We start from the raw sequence: 6,348 nt of genomic DNA, 5'->3' as shown, positions 1-6,348 counted from the left end.
GCATGGTGTAACTCGTTTTGTAAGGATAGAAGGAGAGATTTCTGTTGCCTACCCAGATAATACAATGCCCTCTGTTGCGTCGTTATGGCCGCGAGGCATTTGTTACAAAGATAACCCACTATAGGTGCTCACGTTCACCTCGGTTTCGCGTCTGACTAGAATCGAACAACTCATAAACGTGTTGCTGGCCTAAAATAAACTTGACGTTTACAAGCTATCTATTTTTTCGACAAGAATAGGGGGTATTTCCCTCACGGAGCATGTAGAAGCAAAGCAATATTGTCGACCCTCAGTGAAAAAATTATAATCGCTTGTGTCTGAACACGGGCCCATAAAATATGGCGTTCCAAGAGGACTTGCATATCAGGCTTGTGGGGATTCATTTAAGGAGCCAGGTTTGTCACTCTCGCTACGGCAAGGACAATGAAATGAGCGCGCATTTAGGTAGAACAGGAGGGTAATAAACGATGGCGACGATCGGATGGGCTACGTTTGCAGTGTTATCATAATTAACTTGTTTTCCGGTAACGATGGTGCTGTAGTCGCGGCATAGCGGTGACAAAGTTCTGTGGGGTTACTACCGACGTTACCAAACTCAACGGTCAACACCAATGCCTAAAATGAAGTGAAACTGCCTTTAGTCCTATCTGCACCACGGTCGGATCCTAGTTTACACAAGCTGCAAGGAAACAATGTACAACACTATGTTATAACGTGGCTCATCTCCCAAATCAAGAGTACCATTTTGAGGTTGTGCCCGAAGGGTCGGCTGGGGAAGCGACTGGGGGAAGAGGGTATTGTGCCTGGGAAGACCCCAGCTTCCTCGTGTATCACGTTCTGTGCGCATAGGACTGGTGGGGTCTTCTGCAGGGATATTAAAACTTGCGACGGCTTGCCTTAAGTCCCGAATATTTGCAGACGCACCAGCCACTGCACCCGTTCTGAATGTTGAGACACTGCGCCAAGCACATCACACTGTAAAAATTCCGCACCGAACTGGAGTGCAGCACTGCTATCCCACGACAGAAGCTTCATGTTACGTCGATTTCCAATTATACAGGAGATGGGCAAATTTACTATGTACCCAAAACGCTCCATTCTGGTATAGATGATGCAACGCAAAAGAGCTTGTAGGCTGGTACTGCTATTGTCATATTGGCTTTTGGTGTATTCATGATAAAGAGTGCCGAACACGGGAACACTATTTCAAATACGCGAACAAAGTTAGCAGCTAAGTAATGTTATAATTCACAGAGTATAATGAAACATTTCAGAAAAAAATTGAAAACTCCGAAAATGCGCTTAATTCTTTGTAGTGCACTGCAGTTCTGAAAGCATTGAAAGGGCACGGAAGATAAATGGATTGAATGAGACCCTTGGGTGATATATAAAAGAAATGTGATGGCAGGATAATTTTTCATAAGTGCACCATGTTCCTGATTCGGAAGGAAGGGAAAGAAGGAGCCCCTATATCAGTCAAAATTATTTTCAGTATATCTGGAAGGGGTATTGAGAAAGTTTGACTTGAAGAAGGCAGGAAGGAGGATTACGTATACTTGGGGTAAATTTGAGCTCATTCCTATTTGTGGACCGTAGGGTCGTGCTCAGTGAACCTGGAAAACGCCTGCTAAATTATATTCAGGAACTGCACCCAGAAATCTTGTTTGGGCGGTTGAAGATAAATACAATGAGTAGATCGAAAGTAACCCTTACAAATTCAGGATCAATAAAAGAGCAACAAATATGATCCATTCAACCATTTCTCAGGGTTTAGTGGACCATGTGAAGAAAGTCCCGCTTGATGCAGCGATCGGCAAGAACTTTCAAATATTGAGTCACGGGCTGATTCTGTCTCAAAAATTAAACGTCGCTCAACCTGGTGCGAAATCTGCTTACGCAGCAGAGATGTGGTTCTGTTGTGTCGGCTAGAACGTCAACGGGCGCTCTCCCAAGAACGGCAGAGCCATTGCCGCGCAAATTATATGGTTCGCGCAAAAAATTCGACAGCTAAATGTCAGCGTAATGCTCCCGCCCATGTCCCTCATCTAGCAAGTGAAAAGGCACCGCCAATGAAAGATCATCGCGCCTGTTATCGGTAAGTCTAGGAACCTACTTCTACCCTTGCGTGACGCACGACCATCAGCAGACGGACAAAAGACCCTACCTGAACCTCTCTGCGTTTAAAATAATGATATTCAACCAACGTGTGTTTCTGGTAACGTGTAAAGGGCAAAAACGAGAATAACTAAAAAGGATAAAAGATGAAATGCTCGGGCCCGGAAAAAGTGAAGTGATTTCACCTGGCGGAGTCTGAGCACCGGCTATAGAGAGGCACGGGCGTGAGAGCATACATTAACAGGTAAAGAGTTGTAGGGCGAGCTTTTTCGTCCGCCTGCTGTATGTGGGAAGTCACGCAAGGATATGAGAAGGTTTCCACAAGGTCTCCGTTTACACGAGGCCTCTCTTTACACAAGATTTTGCGCAAGATCTCTGTTCTGGCATCATTGTCCATGCTCTCTGTGAAATCACTTTTCTGAAACGTCATTTTTTTAGAATAACTTTCTTCGCATGCTCAGTGATAATGTCGTTGGCGACGAAGTGAGTTAGCCAAAAACTGTGTACCGATCGGTGTACTCCAATATGCGATATTGGAGTGCAGCGTGAACGCACGCTTCGAGGCTACGGCGCAGCGCGGCTGTGTTTCAGGAAGTGATGACATGGGTGAACCCACAAGGGCACGCACTGCTCTGGCTTTATCTGGCAGCACGTAGCCGCCGACGACCATGTCTGGCACAGCGTCGGCATACAATCCTACCGCTCACACTTCTGCCATACTTTCGTCCTCCGTATTTCTGCTCGCTCTGTCTCCTCTGTGTTCGGTGTCCTCTCCATTGGTGTGACGAAGAGGACACCGACGCGAAGCCACAAGAGTGAGCATGAACTAGCTGCGCCAGCAAAGGCAAAGTTTGTAGGATCATCTGGGGGGCAATGTTGAACGCGAAAACGGCAAACCACTAAAACACCCGAAACAAAAACTTAGCTCCACTCTGTAGGTCTACAACGGAGGAAGATTGGTCTAACGCTTAGGACATTGAAACAAACGTTGTGGACCAGTGACCAAACTGGAGGAGAAGGATCATTGTTGTGATTGAGAACATTAAGTGGAAAGTGAAAGCCACGAGACCGCTAAGGGTTACCGAGGGAGCTGCCTGGAAGTAAAGGAAGACAAATATTTGATAGAGGTACGAAAATTCACGAAGAACGAATGAACTCTAGCAGCGCGCGACTGTATGGCTATGAGATCTGTGGGAGAGGCCTTCGTCATGTAATGCGTTTTGCTACGATGATGGCAAGGTATTCCCAGAAGTAACGACCTATGGACAAGTGGATCTGGTCACATTATTATTATTATTATGTGACCACATTATTAATAATGTGGTCACATTATTATTCCACAGTTTGTCTAAAAGAACAATATTTTCCGGGAGATATTCCAGTCTCATAAACAGAACTCTAATCTTTCCGATGGTACATCAAGTCGGAACGATTGCTGCCTGCACGTACATTTTAACCACCGAGGTTCCGTGCATATTGGTGTCGGTAAATGACGCGCATTGAGCGCTTTTGCACAAACCTTAGCACTCTATCCCTTTGAACAACTTTCGCAAAAAAACAATGAAGAAAAAATGTGATAGGTGATTTCTTAATCAATTGCGGTGAACAAGTAATGGTATTGCAAGGAGGTACTACTTAAGTAAAGTAATTTACGTGTTCAAAAATTAAAGTAAATTGTAATTGTTTCCAGGTAATCAACTACTTTCAGCACAGTACGTAAAAGTCTCGCTAATGCTGCGCTTTCAAAGATAAAGTTTTTCTAACATTCCGACATGTGAGTTACCCGAAAGATTTTCCTGCTAGCGTGAACAGCGGCTTGTTCTTTTGTTGCCTTATCTCTGTAGGTATATACCGCATTTTCTACGCACGCTGTCCGATTTGCTAAATCCCACGATCCTGCCAAACACGCCGATATCATCAACGTAGCGATGTGTCACATCAGCATTCCAGCAGTGCACGCGAGAGAAAACGGGGGACGTCGGTAGCTCATTTTCCATGGATGTCACGGACTTTTTTCAAGGATCAAAGGGACCATCGGCATACCGTAGATTCTCCTCCGTCCCAATCAAACCATTCTTTGTGGGCCACTTTTTGTGCAGTGCTCATTGGGATCACTGCCACCTTAACGACTAGCAGAAGAGGGGGGCGATGGCGTACATGGCTGGTACTGCAAGTTACAGTACAGGGGGTTATCGTGGTTCGATGTTTAATTTTGAATCCTAGATGATTGAAGAGGAGGACGCAAAAAAGGTCTGCTTTGTGGACCACATGCCACTTCCTGTGGCTCTTACTTTGCTCAATTTTATGGCATTCCTATTGTGCGCTGCGGCAGACCCTGCCGTATGCGCTACCCGAGCGACGTGCTGTAACCACCAGTGGGCGATGCCGCCATCAGCACTATTTAGAATAACATTCCAAAGGTAAAAGAAACCAAAACGATACGAGCTAGGAATGCGAATTCGTCCAAGTTATGAAGTTGCTTGGAATTCGCAATCACTTTCACCTTCACTCTCGAGGGGCGGTGGCCTTCTTCTCGGCGCAGTAGGAATTGGAAAGGGATGCATGAGATGGATTCGCATCTATTGCACATGTTTGTAAAAGTTCTGTCCATCGTGGGTTACCGCAAGACGTGCGCACGCTGCTTTCTTTCGTGTTTTAGTGCGCTCACGGTTGGCATGCGGCCCGTAAGAGCTTCCCTTTGCTCTTCCCTGCCGACGCCGGACTTGATCATTTCAGACTACCTCCATCCTCTCCATTCATATCCTTATTCACGCGACTGTATTACCATACTTGTCCACAGGTAGGGCACGAGTTATGTTATTAACGGCTTTGTTTCAGGTTAGGGGTCAGGGACCCGCTTGTGACGCTTGCACCGCGTCGTCACTTTTCACACTGTCTTCCCTCCCTCTTCCCTTTTCATTCATTTGCCATCATCGTTCTCTGGGTTTCCACTCGCTTCGATCTTTTGGTATGACCTGTAAAAACTTACCAAAAAGAAGGGGAAGGTGCCTTTACGACCACTCATCCGGTGGGATAGACGTGACATTGATGACCTGGATTTTCGCTTTTCAAGTGCAGAGCAATTTAGGAGCCCGCCTTGAAGTCGTAGTTTGTCCAATGTCACGCTACGTACCCGGCGCAGTCACGCGGCGTTACGCACCCAAATAGAGCTTCAAGAAGGTACTCGCTTGTCCCTCAATTCAGCCTTGAAAACAGGGTGTAATAAGCAAAACCGTTCGAAGCTCCTGGAGCCGCTGGCACTTGTCGTACATGGCCCCAATATTTAGACAGAAGGAAATCGGAGGTATATATGGGACAAAATTTATGTAAATAAGCGGCAGTCCCCGCGTCCATTTAGTTATGTTTGCTCATTGGGTCGGTTTAAACGCTAGTAAGTGAAAACAAGTGGCCGCCGAGTAATCAACGACGGGTTCAGAATTGCGCAGAAAGGCTCGAGCATGTGTGACATAAAAGTAAGCACAAAAAGAGCAGAACTACCGCTCGTGCTGTTGGAGGCACTGGATGGGAAAATATTATTTTGATTTTGAGTGGTTGGGCGGTATTCGACCGAGGAGTTCCCGACGGGGTCAGCGGGTCTATGACACCAATGATGATGAAGATGATGATGCAAATCTTTATTATACTCGTCTTTGTTAAGATGGAGTCACTGCTTCCGAATGGCAGTGTCCTCATCTCTTCAGACGGTGTTAAGTAACCCGTGGGCCCTGCCGGCGTATTCCGCCAGCTGGACGACTTCTGTTTGGACGTAAGTTGGGAGCTAAGCAGCGCGGCCTCCCATTGCTCGTGCCTCGTAATGCGTTGGTGTCTCCGGTTAACTGGGTCACGCCCAAACCACGTGTTGGAGCGTGACGGATGCGGCTCTGCACCACTTGCACTGCCCTGTTTATGTATCTGGAAAATTGCGGTGGCACAGGTTAGAGTGTGGGAAGGTGTTCGATTGTATCCTGCGCCATGCAACCGATTGCCTTCTGGTAAATGTACGATGAGTGGCTGGAAGTGTGGGTCAGCCCAATATATAATGCTCGGTATTTTCGTGATATGTAACTAGCCTGTCGCCGCCCCTCTTTGATGACGGCACGTTGGCTTCGAAGTCGGCCTGCGGGTTGAATCCTCGGGGCGCTTCATGTGCCATCTCATTTCCCGGGAGAGACGAGTGCGCTAGAGTCTATATGAAACGAATACGTCGTGAGGGCAGGATTGGTTTGCTTTGAT

The sequence above is a fragment of the Haemaphysalis longicornis genome, unplaced genomic scaffold (assembly GCF_048455015.1).
Source record: "Haemaphysalis longicornis isolate Haplotype H1 unplaced genomic scaffold, Haemaphysalis longicornis Haplotype H1 scaffold_5, whole genome shotgun sequence".
Classification (NCBI taxonomy): Eukaryota; Metazoa; Arthropoda; class Arachnida; order Ixodida; family Ixodidae; genus Haemaphysalis; species Haemaphysalis longicornis.
This window is presented reverse-complemented; position numbering follows the sequence as displayed.